This window comes from Triturus cristatus, chromosome 1_2, assembly GCF_964204655.1.
Source record: "Triturus cristatus chromosome 1_2, aTriCri1.1, whole genome shotgun sequence".
NCBI classification, from domain to species: domain Eukaryota; kingdom Metazoa; phylum Chordata; class Amphibia; order Caudata; family Salamandridae; genus Triturus; species Triturus cristatus.
In genome coordinates, this window is record NC_140580.1 from 1,184,585,659 (window position 1) to 1,184,612,198 (window position 26,540).

The window sequence follows — 26,540 nt, forward strand, 5'->3', positions numbered from 1 at the left end:
GGTGTATAATATTGGACATTTTCATATAGATTTGAAAAAACTAATGGTGGAGAACCTAGTTACATAACGTCATATTATTTGTTTTTTGTATATGTTTGTGTAAAAAAATGTAAATATTATGTACAGGATATATGTGTGAATATTGTAAAAAACAAAGGAGCCTATTGTTGTAGAGTTTACCCTGCTTATAGAAAATTGTGAAAAAAGCAAAATGATATTGGTTTTCTCAGTCAATAAAAAGGACTGATGATCAAATAGTGTTGTGATTTATGGGTTCAGAGGTAAACATATGTTCATAATAGCCATCTTTATCAAGACAAAAAGTAATTCTGCTGTCTCCTGTTTTCTTTTATGGCTTTCTTGTATGACTTTCTTTATTCCTTAATAGAGTAAATATATGTGTTATTGTGATGAATATACTTTTTTCTTCCATATAGTCATCTACTGATACATTGTAGGTACCAGACTTCCCTCTTTGAATTTATCTGGGTGAAACCTCCTGATATTATGTTTCACCGGGTGGTTTGTCGGTCTCCTATTTTCAGGACCTCAAAACATAAGGTGTCCTACCAGGCTCTTATTGTCTAGCAAATTTTACAAAGGTCAATGACCCCGATACAACACTATCCTGTACCCACCGATTACCTCTTATATAGATATGCGAAGATATTCGTTCATTGTTGATAACTACTTTCTCACCTTCTTATTTCTTGAAAGTCAGAAAATAACATAAGAGGATGGAAAAGGTGCCGTCATCCGTAGTAAAACCACGATCTTCTACTGCTGCTCAAAATGTGTAACTGTGATATAATACTCTGTATATCAAAAAGAGGGGGGATATATAAAATTTTTTTTTATATATGTCTACTCGATTATAGTTATCAAAACATCTGCCTGAGAACAGATGTATATTGTGCTTTAATAATTAGAATCTGTATATCCCTCCCATAGAGTTCTATAATCATAATTTACCTTGCTCTAAGGTGCCGAGCGATTATATGCTACCGATTCTTCTTCCCTAGGATGCGGGTCGGTGTAGATTACGGCATAAAACTGCGGGACCCAAACTCTCGAGGCTCGTTGTCCTCCTTATTACTTGAGTGGGACTGAAAAATAACGAACATTAACGAACATAAAACGTTTGATAAGTCTCTCCCGATATCAACCACAAGAATAATACTATTAAACTGAAAGCCCTGGCTTAACTCAGCATCACATACCTTTTGTTACGTTCGTCGCGGTCCGACGGTAGTATCCGTGTTCAATTAAAAGGATTACCGTCAACTTTATCCTGACTTCCGTATTTAACCTATGTGACATCTATTCTAATTGGCTGGAAAGAACGCATAGTTAGCGTCATTTCTCAATTTGTTTGTGATTGGTAGTTGCCGTTTCGAGAGACCCAGTGATATGCCTGGTTCTCCTTCCATGTTGAGCCTGTGTGACGGATCTTATGATTGATTGAAAAAAACCGCGAATAAGGTTTTTTTCTCTGCTCGTTTGTGATTGGTGAATACAGCCTTAGGGGGCCCAATGGTTTGCTTTGTTCCTGAACCTTTGCTAATCTGGCTTTCTATATCTATAGTTGTTGTCCAATTTTCCGATTGGACCACTGATTCGTATCCTTACGTAATCTTTACATTACGCATCCACCGATTGGTTCCCTATTGTCAATAACCTAACTTTATTGATGGGATAGAATAGATGTCATATTTTGTTCGTGTACTATTCTATGTCAAGCAAGTGTTATGATCAACTTAAATCCGCCAGACATAGTCGTCATAATGGTGAGAATATAGTTAGTGTTTCTTCCATAATTCTATTCCGCCACGTCAGGTGCACATAAATCTATACAAAACATGGTTATGTATATGGCGCATTTTATAACAGAGACATGGCCATCATGGAGATAGAATACATATATGTTTTTATATTGAATATGATTATATATGATTATAGTCCTTACAATTGATTCTCTGATATATTTCATATTTTATGCATATCTAAACATAGAGTATTATACTAATCATGTTACATTTTCTTACATTTCATGATCTATTAAGTGTATATTCATCATAGTGGTGAGAGTACAATTATTGATTCCCACATAAATCTATTATGTTTATTAAGGTGCACACATATCTATACTGGCCCTGATACCTGTGATATATATCACAAACCAAACAAACAGAAACATGGTCACCCTGGAAATACACAATCATAAGGTTGCCGTCTCCTAATGACGTCTTAATATAGTGTGATAAAGTATATTGATAGAGTCTGAATCCATTACTGGTACATTTCTTAATGCTTCATGATCTATTAAATACATAATCACCCTACCGATGACAGGACAATTCTTAATTCACACATTATTCTGTTATGCTTGCTAAAGTGCATACATATCTATACGAGCCCTGATTATATTTGTGATACATGTCTTCATCCTACAAACAGAAACAAGGTCATAGTGGAGGTAAAGAATAATAAAGTTGCAGTCTCCTAATAATGTCATTGATATAATACAAAAAACTGACTACATATTTGGAATACATCATAACATGATTTTTCTTAAAATTTCATACTCTTACTTTTAAAATCTACACACAACACAATTATTTTTGTTTTGGGTTAATAATATCCAGAGATTATGTAACTGTACTAGTATATGTCTCTTCGTTCGTATGTACTAGGTTGATATAACTTCTCAATGTTTCATGATTAGTTTCATCCAGTCTTCCCTGGAGTTCAAACCCTTTTCTACTGTATTCAGGTGGCATATATACCACTGTTCTCTTTTCTTTCTTACTGCATCAATGTCCCCTCCTCGTCTATTCATTGTGATTTTCTCTAAAATGAACCATTTTAAGTCGTTACAATTATGGTTCATTTTGTAGAAATGATCCACTAGGGGAGCGTTATCCTTTTTTGTTCTAATTGCAGATTTATGTTCCAAAATCCGCACACGAAGTTCCCTACTGATTTCCCCTACATAACCTAGCTCACAAGGGCATATGAGGAGGTAGATAATATTTCTGCTTCTGCAATTATTTAGTGTCGTGGTAATCAAATTCTTGCCTGCGAACAACAGATTTTTACCTTCAAGGCAGTGGGCACATATAGAACATGTGCCACATTTGTGGTTGCCTTTTGCTTTTTCACCCCCTATGGTGGTTTGTTTTTCTCCTGCTTTTGGATACGTTCTTACTAGTGAATTTTTTATGGTTCTGTTTCTTCTGAACAATAACATGAGTCAAGATCAATTGATAAAGATCTTAAATCAAAAAAAGAAACTAATCCGAACAGAACTCCACGCAGAATTTCTAATTGAATATTTAAAAGCAGGAGTGATTCCAATAGGACTACAAGTTAGGAATGAGCCCGGGCTTTTTATAGAGAATCCAAAATTTATTGAGACCTGGACTCATATTGCCAACAGGTGTAGTCGAGATTGGCTTATTCTAATCATTGAAACTGCACAAGAACTTCTAGAGATAGAAAAACAAGAGATAGAAAACCTGGAAGCTCAGTTCAAACAAAGCTCAACATTAGAAGAAGCCAAGAACAAAATTGAAGAACTAGAGAGAGAATCACAGGGGTATAGAGAATATCTCACCAACAAAAAAATGAAAAAATTAAGAAAAGACATAGAGAGATTTAGCGTTGAGACTATTTATCCATATACAAAAAAAGATTACTTTGACAACAAAAGAGAACAGAGATGGGAAAAACCCCAATTTCAAAGACCGGTATACTCTAGAGGAGGTGAGAAACGTATAACCTTCTCAGAGACTTCTGGTTCCAGTAGTGAAGACGAGCAGACAGGACCGCAAAATCACAAAGGAACACCCACATATGAACGGGATAATTTTTTAGGGAAACGACAATTCCGTGGACAAAGGGGCTACAGGGGATACAACCGACAAGAACCCCAGAGAAACCATCCACCTCACAATGGAGGCCAGGAGTACCTCACCACGAGGAACAGACAATATTGGAGGTAGATGAACTCCCTATTTTTAACCTATCCCATAGATCCCTTAATAAAGATGAACAGGATGTACTTAAAAAGGGTTTTAGCTTTGCACCTACAGCTCCGTATAACATGTTTGAGTTAGAAAGCGATTTAAAAAAAAATTTCAGAAAAATACGCCTAACCAGGTTTTTCGAGGACAAAGTTTACAATAATGTTCCAAATATATCAGGCTTTAAAGCTGAATCTACTTTCACTCCCAGCCTGGCCCAAGTTGACAAAAACGTAGAAATCTTTGAAAAAGTAGTAGAAATGGAGATAAAAAATATGAAAAGAATGACAAAGAACAATCTCCACAACAATTTAGCCAAGGATCAGAGGAAGGCCTTGAAAAACTTACAGGATTGTGAAGACATAATAGTGAAACCAGCCGATAAAGGCGGTGGGGCAGTTATTCTAGATTCTATTGATTATGAGATCAGGATGAGAAAATTACTGGATGTGAAAGATCATTACCAGCGCATTAAATACTCTAGAATTGAGGACTTGAAAAAAGAGGTTGATATCCTTCTAAGCAAAGGGAGAGAGGAAGGATGGATTTGTGAGAACGAATACAAATTCCTCAGAAATTCACATCCTGTTATTCCGGCAATCTACGGATTGCCCAAAATCCATAAAAATGTACAGGATCCTCCAATGAGGCCTATCGTAAGTAGCATCGGATCTGTCCTTGAACCACTCAGCAAATATGTTGACTTCTTTTTGAGACCCATTTTGCAGAGACAGAGGTCATATCTGAAAGATACGGCTCATGCCATTTCTGTTTTTGAGGGACAGGGCTTCAATAGGGTGACCCAACTTTTGGTCACCCTAGACATTGAAGCCCTATACACCTTGTGAGCTAGGTTATGTAGGGGACACCAGTAGGGAACTTCGTGTGCGGATTTTGGAACATAAATCTGCAATTAGAACAAAAAAGGATAACGCTCCCCTAGTGGATCATTTCTACAAAATGAACCATAATTGTAACGACTTAAAATGGTTCATTTTAGAGAAAATCACAATGAATAGACGAGGAGGGGACATTGATGCAGTAAGAAAGAAAAGAGAACAGTGGTATATATGCCACCTGAATACAGTAGAAAAGGGTTTGAACTCCAGGGAAGACTGGATGAAACTAATCATGAAACATTGAGAAGTTATATCAACCTAGTACATACGAACGAAGAGACATATACTAGTACAGTTACATAATCTCTGGATATTATTAACCCAAAACAAAAATAATTGTGTTGTGTGTAGATTTTAAAAGTAAGAGTATGAAATTTTAAGAAAAATCATGTTATGATGTATTCCAAATATGTAGTCAGTTTTTTGTATTATATCAATGACATTATTAGGAGACTGCAACTTTATTATTCTTTACCTCCACTATGACCATGTTTCTGTTTGTAGGATGAAGACATGTATCACAAATATAATCAGGGCTCGTATAGATATGTATGCACTTTAGCAAGCATAACAGAATAATGTGTGAATTAAGAATTGTCCTGTCATCGGTAGGGTGATTATGTATTTAATAGATCATGACGCATTAAGAAATGTACCAGTAATGGATTCAGACTCTATCAATATACTTTATCACACTATATTAAGACGTCATTAGGAGACGGCAACCTTATGATTGTGTATTTCCGGGGTGACCATGTTTCTGTTTGTTTGGTTTGTGATATATATCACAGGTATCAGGGCCAGTATAGATATGTGTGCACCTTAATAAACATAATAGATTTATGTGGGAATCAATAATTGTACTCTCACCACTATGATGAATATACACTTAATAGATCATGAAATGTAAGAAAATGTAACATGATTAGTATAATACTCTATGTTTAGATATGCATAAAATATGAAATATATCAGAGAATCAATTGTAAGGACTATAATCATATATAATCATATTCAATATAAAAACATATATGTATTCTATCTCCATGATGGCCATGTCTCTGTTATAAAATGCGCCATATACATAACCATGTTTTGTATAGATTTATGTGCACCTGACGTGGCGGAATAGAATTATGGAAGAAACACTAACTATATTCTCACCATTATGACGACTATGTCTGGCGGATTTAAGTTGATCATAACACTTGCTTGACATAGAATAGTACACGAACAAAATATGACATCTATTCTATCCCATCAATAAAGTTAGGTTATTGACAATAGGGAACCAATCGGTGGATGCGTAATGTAAAGATTACGTAAGGATACGAATCAGCGGTCCAATCGGAAAATTGGACAACAACTATAGATATAGAAAGCCAGATTAGCAAAGGTTCAGGAACAAAGCAAACCATTGGGCCCCCTAAGGCTGTATTCACCAATCACAAACGAGCAGAGAAAAAAACCTTATTCGCGGTTTTTTTCAATCAATCATAAGATCCGTCACACAGGCTCAACATGGAAGGAGAACCAGGCATATCACTGGGTCTCTCGAAACGGCAACTACCAATCACAAACAAATTGAGAAATGACGCTAACTATGCGTTCTTTCCAGCCAATTAGAATAGATGTCACATAGGTTAAATACGGAAGTCAGGATAAAGTTGACGGTAATCCTTTTAATTGAACACGGATACTACCGTCGGACCGCGACGAACGTAACAAAAGGTATGTGATGCTGAGTTAAGCCAGGGCTTTCAGTTTAATAGTATTATTCTTGTGGTTGATATCGGGAGAGACTTATCAAACGTTTTATGTTCGTTAATGTTCGTTATTTTTCAGTCCCACTCAAGTAATAAGGAGGACAACGAGACTCGAGAGTTTGGGTCCCGCAGTTTTATGCCGTAATCTACACCGACCCGCATCCTAGGGAAGAAGAATCGGTAGCATATAATCGCTCGGCACCTTAGAGCAAGGTAAATTATGATTATAGAACTCTATGGGAGGGATATACAGATTCTAATTATTAAAGCACAATATACATCTGTTCTCAGGCAGATGTTTTGATAACTATAATCGAGTAGACATATATAAAAAAAAATTTTATATATCCCCCCTCTTTTTGATATACAGAGTATTATATCACAGTTACACATTTTGAGCAGCAGTAGAAGATCGTGGTTTTACTACGGATGACGGCACCTTTTCCATCCTCTTATGTTATTTTCTGACTTTCAAGAAATAAGAAGGTGAGAAAGTAGTTATCAACAATGAACGAATATCTTCGCATATCTATATAAGAGGTAATCGGTGGGTACAGGATAGTGTTGTATCGGGGTCATTGACCTTTGTAAAATTTGCTAGACAATAAGAGCCTGGTAGGACACCTTATGTTTTGAGGTCCTGAAAATAGGAGACCGACAAACCACCCGGTGAAACATAATATCAGGAGGTTTCACCCAGATAAATTCAAAGAGGGAAGTCTGGTACCTACAATGTATCAGTAGATGACTATATGGAAGAAAAAAGTATATTCATCACAATAACACATATATTTACTCTATTTAGGAATAAAGAAAGTCATACAAGAAAGCCATAAAAGAAAACAGGAGACAGCAGAATTACTTTTTGTCTTGATAAAGATGGCAGCATCAATGTAAAAGCCATCGAAACGCGTCGACGCCCTTGTTTCTGGAAACATAATCTTATAACCAGCACAGAACAACAAACACAAAAATTACAAATATAATTCAATGTTCTGCTGAGTTCAATGGATATGTAATGGTAAAGAACAGAAAACAGTGTCTTACGTACTTGTTTGTCTCCATAATGCTGGTCATTTTTGGGCATCTGTAAATTGTTGTTTTTGTAATTTTGTTTTAATTTCGTTTTTATTGATTGATTGTGTAATATGTATTTTCAACGAAAAATTGTGTCACATTGACAAAGATATGAGTTTATTTTTATGATTACAGAACGACAACTGTTACAATAAAATTCATTTTAAAATAACAGGACAAGTTCAGAAGAACTTTCTTTCGGTTCTCAAATAGTAGTGTGTAAGCAAGGGAACTCCTTCTTTCGTGTGGTTAGACGACCTCATTTCCCTTGCAATTTCCAAGGGGTCCCTCTCATTTACTTGTTACAACTTAGGTTACCTACCGGAGAGATGATAGCAGACCCGAATGATATCGCAATGGCATTTGCGCATCATTACTCAACAGTATACACTCCCATAGCAACGGCGAGAATCGAGGAGCATTTAGAATTCTTACGAGACATTCAGCTCCCAAGACTGATACCACATGACGCACAACTACTAGAAGCGGACCTCACTACTGAGGAAATCACTGCAGCCATTAAGGGACTCCAGCCCGGGAAGGCGTTGGGAACCAATGGGATCCCAGTGGAATGGTACAAAAGAGAGACGGACACACTGGTACCACACTTGTTGAGAATGTACCAAGCCAGTTTGGCAGAGGGGATGCTCCCACAAGATCAGAGGGTGGCTACACTCATAGCGATACTCAAACCCGGTAAACCTCCTCAGGAGGGTTCCTCCTACCGACCGATCTTGCTCCTCAATTCGGAAGCGAAAATACTAGCAAAGGCGCTAGCGGCCAGACTGCAACCCCATTTGGCGACGCTCATACATCCGGACCAATCCGGATTCATGACGGGCAGAAACACAGCGATGAACCTTAGATGCGTGCACGGTATACTAGCTAGTGAACCCGATATACAAGAGGAGGCGGTCATCCTTTCGCTGGATGCCAATATGGCCTTCGATCGGGTGGAGTGGCCATTTCTCTTTGCGGTACTGTAGCGCTTTGGGTTTAGACCCAAAATCGGTGCATGAATAAAGTTACTATACTCACAGCCACTGGCGCAGGTAGTGGTCAATGGGCGATTGTCGGAAGACTTTCCGCTGGGGCGAGGAACTAGACAAGGCTGCCCCCTCTCCCCATTACTGTTCGCGTTAGTATTGGAGCCGCTCGCAGCATGGATTCGGACAGACCCAGTAATAAAAGGATTGAAATGGACAGAGGACTGGGAGGACCGTATCTCCCTGTACGCAGATGATATTTTATTATATTTGACACACCCAGAGCAATCCCTTAACTGCCTGTTAGACATTTGTGCTTCATATGGCAGAGTCTCCGCTATTGCATCAACTGGAACAAATCTGTGCTTTACATACTCAAAGGCCCACCTCCACGCTTGCCCAGAGGGGCTGAAATACAGATAGCATCTGACGGTTTCAGGTATCTCGGTATCCACATCACGCCAAATCATGCGCAATTCATGGAACGCAACTTGCTTCCACCTCTGAAGAGGCTAAAGACTGACGTTAGGAGTTGGCACTCCCTCCCGCTGACACTGTTGGGGTGGGCTGCGTTGTTTAAAATGATGGCTCTCCCCCGGTTTCTTTACGCGCTACAAAATACACCCATGCCAATACCCGACTCATATTTTAAAGCCATTAAGGTGGAGGTGGGTCACCTACTATGGGAGGGGAAGCCTCACCGTATAGCTACGCGTAAATTAATACGGAGCTGGTACGACGGTGACATTGCGCTACCAAACATTAACCTATATTATTGGGCCTCCCAGCTTATAGTGATCAATCAATGGCTGCATGGCCCCCAGGACGAACTGGCTCTGCGTATGGACAGGCACATGATGGGTACAAATGGAATCATGGGCGCCCTGTATGATAAATCCAAGAATAACAAGCTGATCGGCCCACAAGGTGCAGGTTTGGTTTAAGGCGCAGCGGGCACTGGGCTGGGAGGGGGTGATAACTCAACACACACCATTGTGGCACTCTCCCCGGTTTGGTAAGCTGCGTAAGAGCAAAGGTTTTACACAGTGGGATCTCATAGGCATTTCCAGGGTGGGCGAGCTTTGGAAAAAGGGGGAGGTGGTCCCTTTTGCGCAACTCCATGCAATGTATCAAATGGCAGGAAAAGAGCAATACAGATACATGCAAATAAAACACGCTCTTACGAGGGCCATACCTCGGGGAAGCGATCTATCCGAGTCCTCACCTCTGGAGGATCGTTTGCTAACCGACTCTCTAACTAAAAAAGCAATCTCATTAACATACCGGAAGTTGGTTAACAATCAGAAAGACTGGGGGAGGAGCCAAGATGGCGACCGGGACGGCAGCGTAGACTCCCGGCTCCGTGAACCTCCGCATCCCGCACGGATATCCTGCACGAGATCCTCAGCCTGTGCTATGCGATTGTGTTTCTGAAGGAGAGTGGCACCCGATCGTGTGACTCCGAGGTTTCTGGCTGCGGTATCGCCGGAGAAATGTGCATTTGAACTTTGCGGCCCGTGCAGCCCTGGAGCCAGGACCTCGAGTGGACGCCTTGGCCGGGTGGCAGTTCAACAACAGCGGCCTGTGGTGACTGGGTGGAGTCGGTCCACCGGAGCGGTGCCAAACTCGGCCTACATTTCGTCGTGGTCGTTCCTACTGTCAAGCGTAGCGGACCGAGTGCATGCCCGGGGGTGCAATTCTCGGATCCTCCGGTGATTGCCCCTGCCTTTGATGGTGAGCTGCCCGGACGCCGCCCGTATCTCGCCCTGATCCTTGCGGGCCGCTCCCGGATTTTCGCGGGAGCTGGTCCGTGGTGGGGACGACTGTTGCCCGTGACCACGCAACGGATAACTTTTTGCCTGCCCCCGGAACCCTGTCTCCAGCGACGTGGACCTCGGGGCGCTTGTCCCTGGATCCCGGCCCCAATACGGGTCGAGCATACTTTGCGGCCATCTTGTTGCGATGCGGCCTACCATCCTGTCCACTGGGTCGCAGCAGGATTGGGAGTGTGTGACTTTTGGGAGTGTGGCGGAGCGATCGCAGAGAGCTGTGCTGGGGTACGGCGACCTCCTCGAGGCCCTTGGTGCTCTTCATTCCTCCTTGGTTCATGGCGTCGGGGTCTTGGGGAGTAGGCTCGACGGGGTGGCATCTGCGTTGGGACAGTGGCGGCCCGCCTGTCCTCAGGTACACAGGGACTTCCCACACTGCGCACAGGAGGACACTGTTGCGGCCACCCCTGAGATTAGCGCACAGCTGGACACTCCGGACAATATGCTACCGTGTGATCGGCTAGCTGAGGGTCTGATCTGTCCCGGAGGTATTGGACCTGAGTGGGAGGTGGTGGCCTCGTCCCGTACACAGCCTCCGGCGACCCGGGGACAATTCCAGCAACAATTGTCTACTTTGGCTGCTTCTGCCTTCCTGGACCTCGAGTGCAGTGCAGATCCTGGGGCAGCACTGGGAAGCCCGTCCCTCCATGATGCGGACTGTGTTAGTGCTCAGAGACTTCCACCCCACCTGTGTGCGTCGCTTCTCGGTCGTTTTTGGACACTCCTCTACCTTGGAACATCGGACATGGCGCTGGGTCGAGGGGCAGGCATGGGCAGAATTGCAAAGAGTGGTCAGGGATAAGGCTGATCCTTCAGGGGTGGTCATCTAGTGGACGGGCGGGCTCAGGGGTTGCGTGCTCTCATGGCATAGCTATTAGCATAATAGGTGCATAATGCTCCCCATCTTTCTTTGATACGATCGATTTTGTGCTGTTTATTGTTTACTTTGGGGAAAACTTACCGTGCGGGAGGGAGAAGCCGGGGGTATGTTTTGAAGGCCCTCCTCCAGTTTATTAACACTTTCTATACCCCCCCGTCTGGTGGGGTTCTTTTCCTACTTCTTTTTCCCTATTCTTCTATATTTCGGGTCTGGTTCTAGGGCGACAGGCACACTGCTGGGGGGGGGGGGCCGTACTCATCTGCAGAGGTGCAGGGTGGGGGGTTGGGGGAGGGGATTCTTTAGTCTTTCACCTCTTTTTCCATGGCCTCCTTTTTCCTCTCTGATTCCTCTTGTTTTTCTTTTTCTGGGATCAGCGGGATACACCTCCTTTGTTATGACTCGTTGCCGTTTCATGTGTGCCACAATTTCCGGGGTGTTCTCTGGGAGTTCGGGCGGGGGACTGCAGGCGCAACTGTTTATGATATTCTTCCCCATCCTGAATTTCCTGTGTCTGCGCCATTGATCCAATAGATTGCTGTTTATTGCTTACGTCTATTACTCTGCATACCTTTTATCGCTGTTGGGAAATTGTTCGGCACCTGATCCTTCTGTCTTGTTCCATTGTAAAATGAAAACCTTTTCTCTCCTGGGGTCCTACCTGTGCTGTTCACAGTATTAGTATGAAGATTCTGCTCCCCGAGATGCTGCCTGTGTTTACATTTGATCTTTGTTGCTCAGATTGCTTAGCGGCCGGCCCCGGGGGGTTGTAGGCCCATACTTGTTCTTGATTGACATGTCAATAAAGGTTTTTCAAAAAAAAAAAAAAAAAAAAAAAAAAACAATCAGAAAGACTCCACACAGACCCTTAGGGAGAGATAGCAGGTGGAGATGGGAGAGATGGACAAGCAAGATTGGCAGGAGGCGCTGGCGTCCCCACGAGAGGAGCCGACCCCCTCCAGACTAAAGCTTATGCAGCTTAAAATACTGCATAGAGGGGGAGGAGCCTAGCGCGTGATCAAGATGGCTGCGTGAGCACAGAGCTCCTGAGACCCTCGTGCCCTCCGGCAAATATCCTGTGAAGAATCCTGTTCTTAACACCCGGAATATTGGAGACGAGCCGTTGCTAAGGTGACCGTCACTGTCCGGACTGAAATCGCCCACCGGAGGCCGAAGTTGTGACACGTGGAAGTTTGCGGCCTACCCCCGGAAGACGCCCGGGGCTTGCGCTGGCATGGTGACCGAGCACTAATTGAACAACAGCGGCAGCGTGAGGGGCGAGCCATCGGAAGGACGGTGTCATCACTTTCGCTTTCCTGTTTTCATCGCGCCCTGGCCTAGGAGTGATTCGCAACAGTCACTTGTTGCACTGTCGACACGCGCCCGGGCCCGGCGTGGGTATTGAAGGTTCAGAGGGCCCCGTCTTCTCTGGATGGGCAAGGGAATTGTTTCTGCAGCAGATCACGATGTCGGCCAAATCGGAAGCCGAAAAACAGAAGCCCAAGAATACCAGGCGGGGGGGATATACCCAAACCAACAATATGGATCGTTATGCCCAGCAGAAGGGGTCACCTGGCGGATCGCGACGGCCACTGGAAGCCTTGAAAGATGGTTTGCCCCCCGCAACGGAACCAACCCTGCAGGATATCATGGGGGCCATCGAGGGGATGCAGTCCTCTATTGAGCAGCAATTCGAGACCCTGGCACATAAAGTGGACACAATCTCGATCGACGTCAATTTGATTCGGGCAGACGTGGGGAAAACTAATGAACGGGTTCAATTCTTGGACCTTAAAACCTCTGGCCTCATGGGAGACGTCTCTGATCTGCAGCTGGAAGTCCGTAAGTTGAGGACCGCAAACGACCTCTTTGCCCGACGGCTGGAGGACTTTGAAGGCCGGGCACGGCGCAATAATTTGCGCATTATTGGGGTTCCGGAAACCTCAGAGGAGCAGTCGGTGGACTTGTTCGTGGAGGACTTGGTGGTAAACCATCTGGCGCCCAAGGGCCTAAGTAAGTTCTTTACTGTTGAACGTGCCCACAGAGTCCCTGGTGGGAGGCCCAAGGTAGGGGCCCCCCCGAGACCGATTGTCGCCAGGATATTTAATTTCAGGGACCGCGACGCCATTCTACAAGCATCATGAGTGTCCGGCCCGATGACTTTCCAGAACACCACAGTGAGTTTTTATCCTGACTTTACCCAGGTGGTGCAGAAGCAAAGACAGAGCTTCCTGGCGGTTAAGAGACGGCTAAGAGAGATGGGACTGAAGTACGCCATGCTCTTCCCGGCCAGGTTGAGTGTGGTGTATGAAGAGCGGACTTTCTTTTTTGAATCACCGGACATGGTCGGGGACTGGCTGGACACATTGCCCCAACAACGGACTAGCGGGGAGCATGCTGGTGGAGCAGAAGGTGGCCGTGATGAACAAGAGTGAGGACTCTGGTGCCAGACCATTTTGACTTTGCCCAGGACAGTGAATCACAGTTTTCGGTCTTTTCGGGAGGGTTGTAGCCCGGGGGGCGGCGGGGGTATGATGGGAGCTTCTTCCTCCTCTGGGGTTCTTTTTGTAGATTCGTTTTAGAATAGGGCGACAGGCACACTGCAAGTTGGGGGGGCTTTTTAAGCTTACGCAGGGGTGCAGGGTGGGGGGTGGTATGGGGTTGTTGAGGTGGTTGTTGTTGGTTTTTGTTTTGCAAGGCGTAGTGATGCAAGTTTTTATTGCTCGCGTGCTGTTCTACGGGGGGGGGGTGGAGGTCTCCTTACATTTCGGGATGGGGGGTAGGGGCTTAAAGATACTCAGTTGGAATGTTAACGGCTTAGGGGATCGTATTAAGCGAGGGATTGTCCTGCAATTTCTGAAGCGATGCTCTCCTGACATAGTTTTATTGCAGGAGACGCACTTGATAGGTAACACGTGCTATGCACTCAACAGGAAGGGTTACAAATTTGTTGCACACTCGGGGGTTTCCTCGGGCTCTAGAGGGGCTGGAATACTTGTTAGGGCCTCGCTGCCGTTTGAGGTTGACTCCACCACTGTTGATGAAAGGGGGAGATTTGTGGCTGTGGCGGGGAGGTGGGAGGGCAGGACGCTGGTTTTGGTTTCTGTTTATGTCCCTCCTGCGCTGCAGTCCTCCACATTTGCGGACCTGGGGAGGGCTCTGTTGGATCTCCCCAAGGGAATGTTGGTGGTGGGTGGTGATTTTAATGCGGTTGGTTCCGGATTGCTTGATAGACACCCGCCAAGAAGCTCTGGGGGGGCGCAGAAATGGCTTTCAGACTTCGTGGATACCCTTGGTCTGGTTGACTGTTGGAGACTGCTGCATCCCACTCAGCGGCAGTACACTTTCCACTCCGGGGCGTATGGCAGTCTCTCCAGAATTGATTATGTTCTTACTTTGGCTGCACACGCCTCCTTTGTGTCCGAGGCTAGGCACATGGCTAGGGGTATTTCCGACCATTCGCCGGTGTGGATTTGTATGGATATTGGTCGAGTAGTGGTGGGCAGGGTGGCTCCGATTAACCCCTGGTATTTCCGTGACCCTAGGACTCGTAGCGCGGTGCTGAAGGCGGTCGATCTCTACTTCCAGGAAAATCTAGGCTCGGTTACGTCTGCGGTGTCTTTGTGGGAAGCGTTTAAAACTGTGCTGAGAGGGGAGGCCCTTTCCTTGATAGCGGCAGCCAAGCGTCGGAGGGATGCGGAGGTCGCACAGATGGAGGCGGAGATAGCGGTCCTGGAGTCGGCTTTGGAGGAGGAGGCAGCAACGCTGCATAATTGAGCCTAAAGCAGTCGGAGTATAAGGCCCTGGTGACGAATGCTGCCAAAGCCCTGAGTAGGGAGCAGCAGGGGCGACTGTATGATGTTGGGGACAAGGCTGGGAAATTAATAGCATGGTTGGATAAAAAAGAGCGAGTTAACCGTGTGGTGCCAGAACTAGTAACAGATGGTGGCGATATTGTCACTGAACCGGATGGCGTAGTCCAGTGCTTCGCAGATTATTTCCACACGGTCTATGCCTCTGTGTCGGACAGGCCGATGGAGGACTCGTGTGAACTTCTGCGCGATCTGGCTCTGCCTTGCCTCTCTGACATAGACAGGGAAGATCTTGATGGTGACATCACAGCTGACGAAGTCGCGGGTGCTATTCGCTCACTGCGCCTGGGCAAGGCCTCGGGCCCGAATGGCCTGCCAATTGAGTTGTATAAACTCCGGCCGGACAAGATCGCTCCACACCTGCGAGCTATGTTTGTGGAGGCGCGGGAGACAGGATGTCTTCCATTTGACCAACGCCTGGCGACAATCGTGGTCATACACAAAGATGGCAAGCCCAGGAATAAATGCAGCGCGTATAGACCGATTTCGCTACTTAATGCTGAGCCAAAAATCCTCGCTAAAATACTGGCCAGCCGTTTGATCCGGGTGATCGGGGACCTGATTCACCCGGACCAATCCGGTTTCATCCCGCACCGTAACACTGTGTTGAATCTTAGGCGCCTCCATGGCTTGCTCGCGAGGCCGGGGACGCTGCGGGAGTCGACCATTGTGGCTGCACTTGACGCCACGATGGCTTTTGACACGGTGGAGTGGGCATATCTGTGGGCTGCACTTGCACAATTCGGCTTTGGACCTGGCTTTGTTGGCTGGGTGAGGCTACTGTACGAAGGACCCTTGGCTAAAGTCGCGGTCAATGGTAGGGCATCCTGCCCGTTCGAGCTGGGGAGGGGCACCAGGCAGGGTCGCCGTTGTTGTTTGCCCTTGCTCTTGAACCGCTAGCGGCATGGATACGATGGCACCCGGACATAAGGGGGATCCGATGATCATCAGATCATGAGGACCGCATTTCTCTTTATGCCGACGACATTTTGTTATACCTCACTTCACCCAGGAAATCCCTCATAGTAGTCTGTGATGTTCTGACTTCTTTTGGTAGGAACTCGGGTCTCACCATTAACTGGGGGAAGTCGTGTCTGTATGCCCTAAGTGGTGACGTCCCTGTCCTCCCGCGGAATTGCTCGATCCAGATCGCCCAGGGGGGCTTTCTGTATCTAGGGATCTATATCTCCACCGATCCAATTGTTCGATATGAGAGAAACCTGCTCCCTCCATTGACGCGCCTGCGGCGGGATGTGGCGGGTTGGCGGCGGCTGCCGCTCTCCCTCCTAGGCCGCGCCGCACTGTTCAAAATGATGTCTCTTCCCCGCTTCCTTTATGCCCTGCAGAATACCCTGGAGCTGGTCCCGGCCAGCTATTTTCGGGAGGTCGAGAGCCTCCAGCGCTCGTTGCAAAGCTGACCCTTCCGTGGTACGATGGGGGTATCGCGCTTCCTGACATTAGAAAATATTATTGGGCCACTCAGTTGAGTGCGATTAACCATGGAGTCTACGGTCCGGCGCTGAGCCCCGGCTTCGCTATGGATCGGTGGTTGTTGCGCGGGGGTAATTACTCTAGAGCACTGTACTCCAGGTCAATGGATGGGTCCCTTACGGGGCCAACCAAGACGGCGGTGCATGTGTGGAAGGCTGTAACGAACTCGCTGGGTTGGAAGGATAGGCTTACCCTCGCTACTCCGCTGTTTGAATCTGATACATTGGGGAAACTTTGGCACACGAAGGGGTTCGAGAAATGGGACCTGATTGGGATATCCAGGGTGGGGGACCTGCTGGTTAAGGGCAGGGTGAAATCGTTTGACGAGCTGCGGACGGAGTACGAACTGGAGGGTATGGAATATTTCCGGTATGCACAGGTACGCCACGCTCTGCGGTCCGTCCTCGTCGAGGGGGAGACCGTGCCTGAGTCCTCTCCCTTGGAGGATCGGATCCTGGATGGCCATATGCCGGAGAGTACAATCTCCTTAATTTACAAGAAGCTTGTTAATGTCCGGACTGACCTCCTCCTAGGGGTGCGTGATCAGTGGACTAGGGATGGCCTTGAACTGGATGATGAGGACTGGCAGTATGCCATTTCCTCTCCTAAGGAGGTCGCGATCCCGGCAAGACTGAGGCTGGTGCAGCTTAAGATACTTCATAGAGTCTATGTCACGGGCCCCCGACTGATTCATATGGGTTTCTCCGAGGATGGCTTGTGTAAGAGGGGCTGCGGGATGGTGGGCACCTTCCTACATATCATATGGGAATGTGGTGTGATCACGGAGTTCTGGAAGCGAATTCATGTAGTGATGCAGGAGGTCACGGGTATTGCACTGCTGCCAGAGGCACGGCGTTGTCTTTTGAATGTCTGGGGTCCCACTGACTATGATGCGGCGCAGACTCAATGGGTGACCCTAGGAAATATGGTGGCGAAGCGGGATATTGCGTGATTGTGGGGTTCCCAGAGACCTCCCACTATGGAAGCATGGATGGAAAATATGGACTGGAGCATGTTTAGGGAGAAAACGGTGTATAGTGCCCGGGGCGCCCTAAGAAATGGCACAAGATATGGGGGCGATGGAACCAGTATAGGGGTGATATATGTCTGCCCCCGGTCTCTGAACCGTTAGAGGAGCACCTTTCCCCCTAGCTTCACTTCCAACTTGGGATTTTTATGAAGATTATATGCTTGAATGTTAGCGCTTCTGCTTCTCCCTCATCCACCCGGCCGGTGGCTTTGCTCTGACTTTGGGAATGGGGCCTCGCCCCCGCCGAGAACTGGCACGAGTTCATTGTGTGTACTGCCTTGTGTTATTTACTTTAGGTTTGTCTTAAAAAGGAACCTTTGTTTTTCCTGTTCCAGAGCTGTAGACACTTTCATGTGTTGTACTTAATGGGCTGCCGAACCTCCGGGATGTCAGCTGAATAGCTGTGTTCCAGACTGGCATAAATAAAGGTTTTTAAAAATAAAAAAAATAAAAAAATACTGCATAGAACATACTTCACAAGATCGACACTTCACAAAATAGGGAAGGCAGACACGCCGCTTTGCCTTAGGGGCTGTGGGTTTACAGGTACATTCTACCACACTATCTGGGAATGTCCCAACATTCAACAATATTGGAGGGCGGTGATGGCCACGATAACCCAGGTTTGCGGGGTCGATGTCCCCCCTGAACCACGGAGATGCCTACTTAATGTGTGGGAGCCAACGGATCTCAACCATGCAGCGCAGGAATGGGCAACATTGCATCGCACTAGCCAAACGAAACATCGCACAACACTGGGGAGCCCCAACGGTCCCCTCCCATCTGCAATGGTGCCGAGACCTTGATAGCGCCATGGTGGCAGAAAAGGCAGTTTTTATTAATAGAGGATGCCCCCGAAAAAGGACACGTGTATGGGGGAACTGGAACACTTTTCGGGGAAACCAATGTGCCTCTCCACCTGAGGACTCAGAACCGGACTTGAGCGACTAATACGTCAGAGGTGTGGTCCCCACTTGGGGTCCGTACAGGGGGGAAGGCTAATTTTGCAAATTGTATTACAAGATATCTGGTGTGACCATATTTCAATTTATAACTCGGAATGTACAGTGAAAATGCTTGGTACGTGATGTTGGCAAATGACTGTGTTAATCATAATGATGTATTGCTCGATTTGTTGTATTTACTAATGATAATAAAAAATAAAAACAATTAAAAAGATGGGCAAAAAGTGGGGGTCAAACCTGCAAAAAGCCTGTTTCCTCACAGTGGTGTTTTCACCAACATGGAATACATCACAATCTTAAACAAGAAAGATGCCTGCGTCCGCAAAAGAAGTTTGGCTGGGAAGAAATGGTGTACGGTGGAGATTACAAAGAGCCAGGAGCTCGCTTACACGTCTCGCCGATGCTCGCTCACACGTCTCGCCGATGCTCGCTCACACGTCTCGTCGATGCTCGCTCACATGTCTCGCCGATGCTCGCTCACACGTCTCGCAGATGCTCGCTCACACGTCTCGCCGATGTTAAGGTGAGAAGGAACACTGTCTTCAATGTGAGGAGCCACAAAGAACATCTGTGAGGCAGCTCAAATGGAGAGCACATCATAAAAGTGAGGACCAAGTTAAGGTCCGACTGTGGCAAGACGCAGAGGGAAAAGAAAACGAAGTTTGTGACCATTTCAGAAATTGTCTTATACTGGAGTCTCGAAGAGGGCTAATCCGGCAACTGCAAAAATAAGCCAAAAGAGCGGAGGTACCCTTCAACTGTGCCCAGAGCAAGGCCTTGCAGGATAGGGCCTAAACAAACAAACATCGGATAACTTGGCCTGGAAGGGGTCTATCTACAGAGTACTGCACCAAGCCACAAATATGTCCCAGCGACAGGCAATACAGTTTTTGTCGAAGGATGCCTGGCTGCCAAAGTGAGTAACATCAACCTCCTCTGGAGGATAGTTGAGGGTGTTCAGCTGTAGCCGCTCAATCTCCAAGCATGAAATTGGAGACTGACGGCCCAGGCGCGAAGCCTTACCCTACTGCAGAGACAGCAGATTTTCACGGAGTGACAGCCTAATTGGAGGACAGATGTTCATGTCTAGGAGTTCTGAATATCATATTCTCTGTGCCCAGTCCGGGGCCACTAAGATGACTTGGGTCCGGTCAGGCCTGATCTTCTTTAGAATTTGGGACAGGAGTGGTATCAGCAGAAAGGCATACAGGAGTGTCGAGTTCCAGTCGAGTTGGAATGAGTCTCTGAATAAGAGACATTGGAAACTCCAATGTGTAGAAGTGTTGAAATTGCACGTTCTCAGAGGTGGCGAACAGATCGAGCAAAGGTTCTCACCATTTGTGGAAGAGACCTCGTGCCACCTCCTGGTGTAATTGCCAAATGTAATATCGTCGGCTGAGTCTGCCTGCCCTGGCATTCAATGATCCTGCCTGGCGGTTCACCACCAGAGAAATTCCCTAGTGTTCCAACCATGTCCAGAGATGCAGCACCTCTTGACAAAGGGTCCACGACCCCACCCTGCTTGTTGCAGTACCACATGGTGGTGGTGTTGTCTGTTAACATCTGCCTTTCCTTGTTTGAGGGTAAAAAGACCTTCAATGCCAAGTAACTAGCCCAAAGCTCCAGCAAGTCTGAACTCCGCCGGAGGTTAGAGTCCTCTGATCTCCACCCCTTCCAGATGGCCGTCCCAACCCAGGAGTGACATCTGTCACTACAATCAGCTCTGGTTAGAAAAAGGAGAGAGGTCTGCCACTGACAAAAACGAGGTTCGTTAACTACCACTGCAGGTCTTTTGCAGTTCCATCCGAGATCTGGACCATGTCAGAGAGATTCCCCTGATGCTGCACCCACTGGAACTTCAAGTCCCACTGCAGAGCCCGCATGTGCCAATGAGCATGTGCTACCAGAAAACATGCAGGAGGCCATGAAGCACAGCAGCCTTAGAGTCTGTCTCTAACCGAGATCCAGGATAGAAGCTCAGTATCATAGCCTGAATATCCTGGACACGCTGTTCGGGGGGTTAAGCCCGAAACTGCGGTGTCCAGTACAGCTCTGATGAAAGAGCACCTGAAAGGGAGCAAGGTGTGACTTCGGCATGTTGATAGTGAACCCATGTGAGAAAGTGCCCTCTTTCTTGCATGGTATGCCCCCACTTTTTGCTGAATTGCTGATGACCTTTGACTGAGTGTGCCCTGGGCTCCTGCTAATCAGGTACCCAGGGCCTATGTTCTTTCCCTAAAACTGAATTGAAGCCTAAACCCAATTGGCATCTCTGGCCACATGTCAGCCCCTGGTAAATGGTACCACAGGTACCCAGGGCACTGTGACCAGAGAAGGCCTCTAAAGGGCTGCAACACTTATTGTGCCACCCTTAGAGGCCCTGTACCCTGACACACACACTGCCTTTGCAGGCTGCATGTCTTGGTGCAGAACAAAGTGAAGAGTCAACATGGCACACATCCCTCTGTCTCTGAAAGTAAGCGGGGCGACGTACCACCCCACATTGGACGCACAGCCGTCATTCATGCATAAAAATGCAACGTTTGTTCCAATTTCATCCAAAAAAGTTTTCATTTTCATTTCTTCATTATTTATTTGATAATCATCTTTTCAACCAGTCACTCAATGGACTCCTATGTTTCCACAATCCTTAATGCTAAAGACATGCCGGTACTGGCTTTACTCCGCAGCATGGCGTTTTACATATATATTCCTCATGACATTGTTTTCAATATCCAATGCATTTCGGGCCTACTTGTGCCCTTCGTCAGGGGTTATCTACAAATGTTAAAAACATAGTTATTAGCTGTGTTTGTTAAATGAATCATATTTGTCACGTTACGCATATCATAAAAATAAACAACGTATATGAGTCTCACTGGAGTGACCCCCTAATCAATGTGATGCCCGCTGAATTCCTAAAAGTGTACCCGATCGTTTCTGTACCTGCGTTAAAGTACGTCTAACCCCTCTAAATTCTCATTACGTTATTCCCTCACAAATAAGTACACACCCCCCACGTAATCCAGATCTTATCCTTTGTTTTGCAAATCTTATTACAAAAGCAAGCCCATACCTCAAACGTTTTGATGACTGCTTGTTTGCTTTTCCAAAACCATTCTAACTACCTAACTCACTTGCTCTATTTAAGACACCTGTGGCGTATCCCCGCCCATTCTAATTTCTCCACTTATCATCCGCTAGTTCACGCGAACTTCAAAACCCATCATGCACTATCCCTGTTATAGTAATCCATTTAAGGGCGCTGCTCTGATGCTCACACTACCAAATGTTGCCATCATAAACTCTTTTCACATGAAGTTAAGTTGAAGAGTTTAGAGTGTGTTTACTACACTTTATAACTAAGGTCCTCTTTTATGAATCTAATCGTACCGAGTCAAGACCATTAAGACACCTGTATAGGCATTAATGTGAAGGCCGTCATATATCTCTCTTCCTAATCTCTACATAAACCTAGCCGATTATGCAACGTGCAGGTGTATTCCATAATTGTTAACCTCTTTAACGTGTGTACGTTCGTCCTTGGTGTTTCGAGTAACCACTTCAAAATAAAAACAACATATGCCCTGCCCACCCGCTGGTTTCATTATCTACATTGATTCCAACATATATCAATACTATACTCTATATACATTAAATTGTGACTTTAGGTGAACTGTATATTCAACTGCTAAACGTCCATTATCTATGTTTTCAAAACAATAATTTGTGTATTTCACTTTCAAGGAACAGCTGTTCAACAGGTCCAGAGTGTGACGATGCGATCTTTGTCTGATTTCTTCTTTGATCCATGGGTGCAACTCTTCGGATAGACACCTTTCTTTTGTAATTACACATCCCTGTGTGCCATGCCCACAAACCACTGCCCTCTAGCTGGGTGCCCTATGCCAGTGGTGAGGGTACAGGTGCATGAGCCCTGTACCCCTACAGTGCCCAAGTCCATTCATGGGCACTGTAAGTGCAGTGCGGCCATTAAAAGTATATGGTGCTGGGAGTTTGTCATTACGAACTCCACAGCACCATAATGGCTACAGTGAAGACTGGGAAGTTCGGTATCAAACTTCTCAGCACATTAATCCCACACTGATGCCAGTGTGGGATTTAATGTAAAATGCACAACAGAGGGCATCTTAGAGATCCCCCTGGAAACCCGACCCAATCCTAGTGACGACTGAGTGGCTGCTTAGGCTGCCACCACCAGACATGTTTCTGGACCCCTGGGTCGAGAGCTTGCTGCTCTCGGGGGCCTGAAACAAAGCACATCCTGGGACGAGGTGCCAAGCCTCCTCCCCTAGGATGGGCAGGGTTCACGAAGGAGAGACTTCAAAGGCCTGCCGCGTTTGTGAGCCTCTCCAGACCATTTGCTGCTTTCAGCAACTGGTCCCCACTGGTTCTAACCCCCACTTTGGGTGGGAGGACCGGCGGGATAAACAAGTGAGGAAAAGAGGTGTGCCCACCTCTGCCAACCCCACCACTCAGGTGGGGGAGGCGAGGTGAAGCACAACCTTGAGTCCCCGCCATCTTGAGGATGGGGGGACTCAGCCAAACAGGGACAGGCTTCTGCCCCCCTCCCACTGGTGAGTGGCAGAATAGGGGGTGTACCTACCCCAGGGAAGGGACCCGTCCCTGCCCTTTACCTACCTGTAACGCCCCTAAATTTTGTATTTAGGGGGCACCCTGAACCTTCCTTCCTTAGATCCAGCCTACCTATAGGAAGAAAAGAAGAAGGATGAAGAGCCGTGCAGAGCTAACAAGAGGACGACGCCCACTGACTTGGCCCCATCCCTACAGGGCTGTCTTCCCTCAAACCTGCTCCTGCGAAATCCTGCAGCCAGCAACCTCACAAACCCCGGAGGACCTGCCTGCTTTCACTTCCCAGACTGTTTCTCCCATGAATACCGGATGTGTTTAAACTGCAGCTTCTGGTGCCAACCAGAGACCGCAAATCCAGCCCACTCTGCACCCGCCAAACCCGGCCCGAGCTCAAGTGGAAAAACACCACATGGAGGTCCCCCCGGCGAACCTGACCCAAGATCCGGCGACCCCTGACCTGCCTCACACCTCCAGACAACGCCTGCAGCCTCAATCCAGAGGACCCGCCCTACCGCGACCAGAGCGGGTAAGAAAATCCAACGTTACAAGGCACCCCTGCACCCGACACCCTGCGGCCTTGTGTGCCCAAACCAATGGTGTGTAACCAACCCACGACATCCCAACTTACCCCTCGAAATGGTGGTCACACCCAGAAGATCCTCGTCCCCGAGCCTGCAGTGTTTCTTTGTCTCAGAGGTTCTCCGTTGAAAACAACAGGGCACTCGACCTCAAAACAGCACCCGGCCGCCCTAGTGCCACTGAGGGTGCACCTTTGGTGCTACTTTGGTCCCCAACTTGCCCGGAGCTTAACCCTAGGAGCTTTGCTCCCACAACCCAGTGGCCTGCTTGCCAGCAGCCACCAATCGGAGGTCCTCTATCCCCCATTGGATAACATTAGGCCTCAACATTCTGCACCCGGCCGCCCTAGTGCCGCGGAGGGTGCAACAACAGTGCATCACTGACCCTGGGAGACCCCTGAGTCTAACCCCAGAACCTTAACTCCCACAGTCGATCACACAAATAACCAAAACATGTTTACTCACCTGTTTGCAGGAAATGTCCCAGTGCTGAATCTAGGTATCCAGCACTGAGTTAGAAAAGTAACGTGAAAAGTAACTTACCTGCAATTTACTGTAAAAGCCTATTCATTTCAATGTACTGCTCCAGTTTCCAAGTGTGGAGTTTTGAAATCTGAAAATATTCTTTAAAAATCATGCGAATAACGAAAACGCAATTTCTTACCTGTTTCTAGGAAATGTCCCAGTGCTGAATCTAGGTATCCAGCACTTGAGTTAGAAAAGTAACGTAAAAAGTAACTTACCTGCAATTTACTGAAAAAGCCTATTCATTTTAATGTACTGTATTTGCTAAGTGTTGCATCCTACTGCTCCCCTGTAAATCAAACAAAGTATAATTTCTATTTCATTTTCAAACTGTTCCATATCCAGTAACTTATTACTGAAAAGTATTTAATGTTTACCTGTACCAGGCTTGCTTGGTTCTAAAAATAAACAACAGTATAATTTTATACAAACACAATTGGCCTAGAGTTCAGTTCTTGAGTGTGTGAATTCATTTGCTGAGTGTGTGCAACAAATGCTTTACACTGTCCTCTGATACTGCCTTACTGCTCGACCAAGCTACCACTATTAAAGAGTCAGGTTACATCTAACTTTAGCCTCTGCCAAACCTCTGGGGACTGTGGACTCTATACGCACTATACCTCATTTTGGTGTAGTATATATAGAGCCAGTTTCTTACAACCCACCAAGTGCAGGAGGCTCACCGTGATTTGAAGGTGGGAGACGATTGCCTGGGGGAGAGCCCGGCTTTAACAGCCAATCATCGAGGTAGGGAAAGACTGAAACCCCAGACGTCTGTAGGTATGCTGCAACCATCACCTTAGTGAACACCCGAGGGGCGCTGCTAAGGCTAAAAGGAAGTACGGCAAACTGAAAGTGCTTGTGGCCCACCATTACCAAAGGCCTCACCAGATCAGGGCGGAAGCAGAATGTTGACCTTTCCAAGTGCCCCCTCCTGAACCCACTGTCCCCTGAGGATGGAAAGAGCAGCCAGTCGATCTTTCTTATTTTCCTGCTCCTGTGCATCTCCTTCCTTCTGTTCATGATGTTATTTATTCGTCTGAGGAACTGCTCAATAATCTCAATTGCTGTAAGAGAAAATGTAATATTAATTCACCCTTTTACCATTCGCTTAAATTAAACAACAATATACTAACATACTCTAATTCTTTACCAAATATTATTCAACTGTAAGCTTCTCCTCTTTCTATTTGGCTGTAGTAGATTTCATATATCACAGTGTAATGTTGACTTTTATGTATTCTTCATATAAACATTAATGCTCTCAAAACAGTGTAACCCTTTATGATTAAGGATTTATTTTCTTTTAGGGTACTTGCGTGTTTTCCATTTCTTTGACTAGAGAAGTGAGAAGAATTTCACATCCGGAATTCAGGTAAGGCTTAATTATCTCTCTGTCGGTTGTCTTCCAGCTGACTCGCATTTATCTTTCCTTGCACGATAATACATTTTAAATTTCCTGCTTGTGACGGTGATTCCTGCTTGTGACGGTGATTCCTGCTTGTGACGGTGATTCCTGCTTGTGACGGTGTTTCCCGCTTGTGACGGAGATTCCTGCTTGTGATGGTGATTCCTGCTTGTGACGGTGTTTCCTCCTTGTGATGGTGTTTCCTCCTTGTGATGGTGTTCCCTGCTTGTGATTCCTCCTTGTGACGTGTTTCCTGCTTGTGATGTGTTTCCTGCTTGTGACGGCGATTCCTGCTTGTGACGGTGTTTTCTGCTTGTGACGGTGTTTCCTGCTTGGGACGGTGATTCCTGCTTGGGACGGCGATTCCTGCTTGTGACGGCGATTCCTGCTTGTGACGGCGATTCCTGCTTGAGACGGCGATTCCTGCTTGAGACGGCGATTCCTGCTTGAGACGGTGATTCCTGCTTGAGACCGTGATTCCTGCTTGAGACCGTGATTCCTGCTTGTGACGGTGTTTCCTGCTTGTCACGGTGTTTCCTGTTTGTGACCGTGGTTCCTGCTTGTGACGGTGTTTCCTGCTTGTGACGGTGATTCCTGC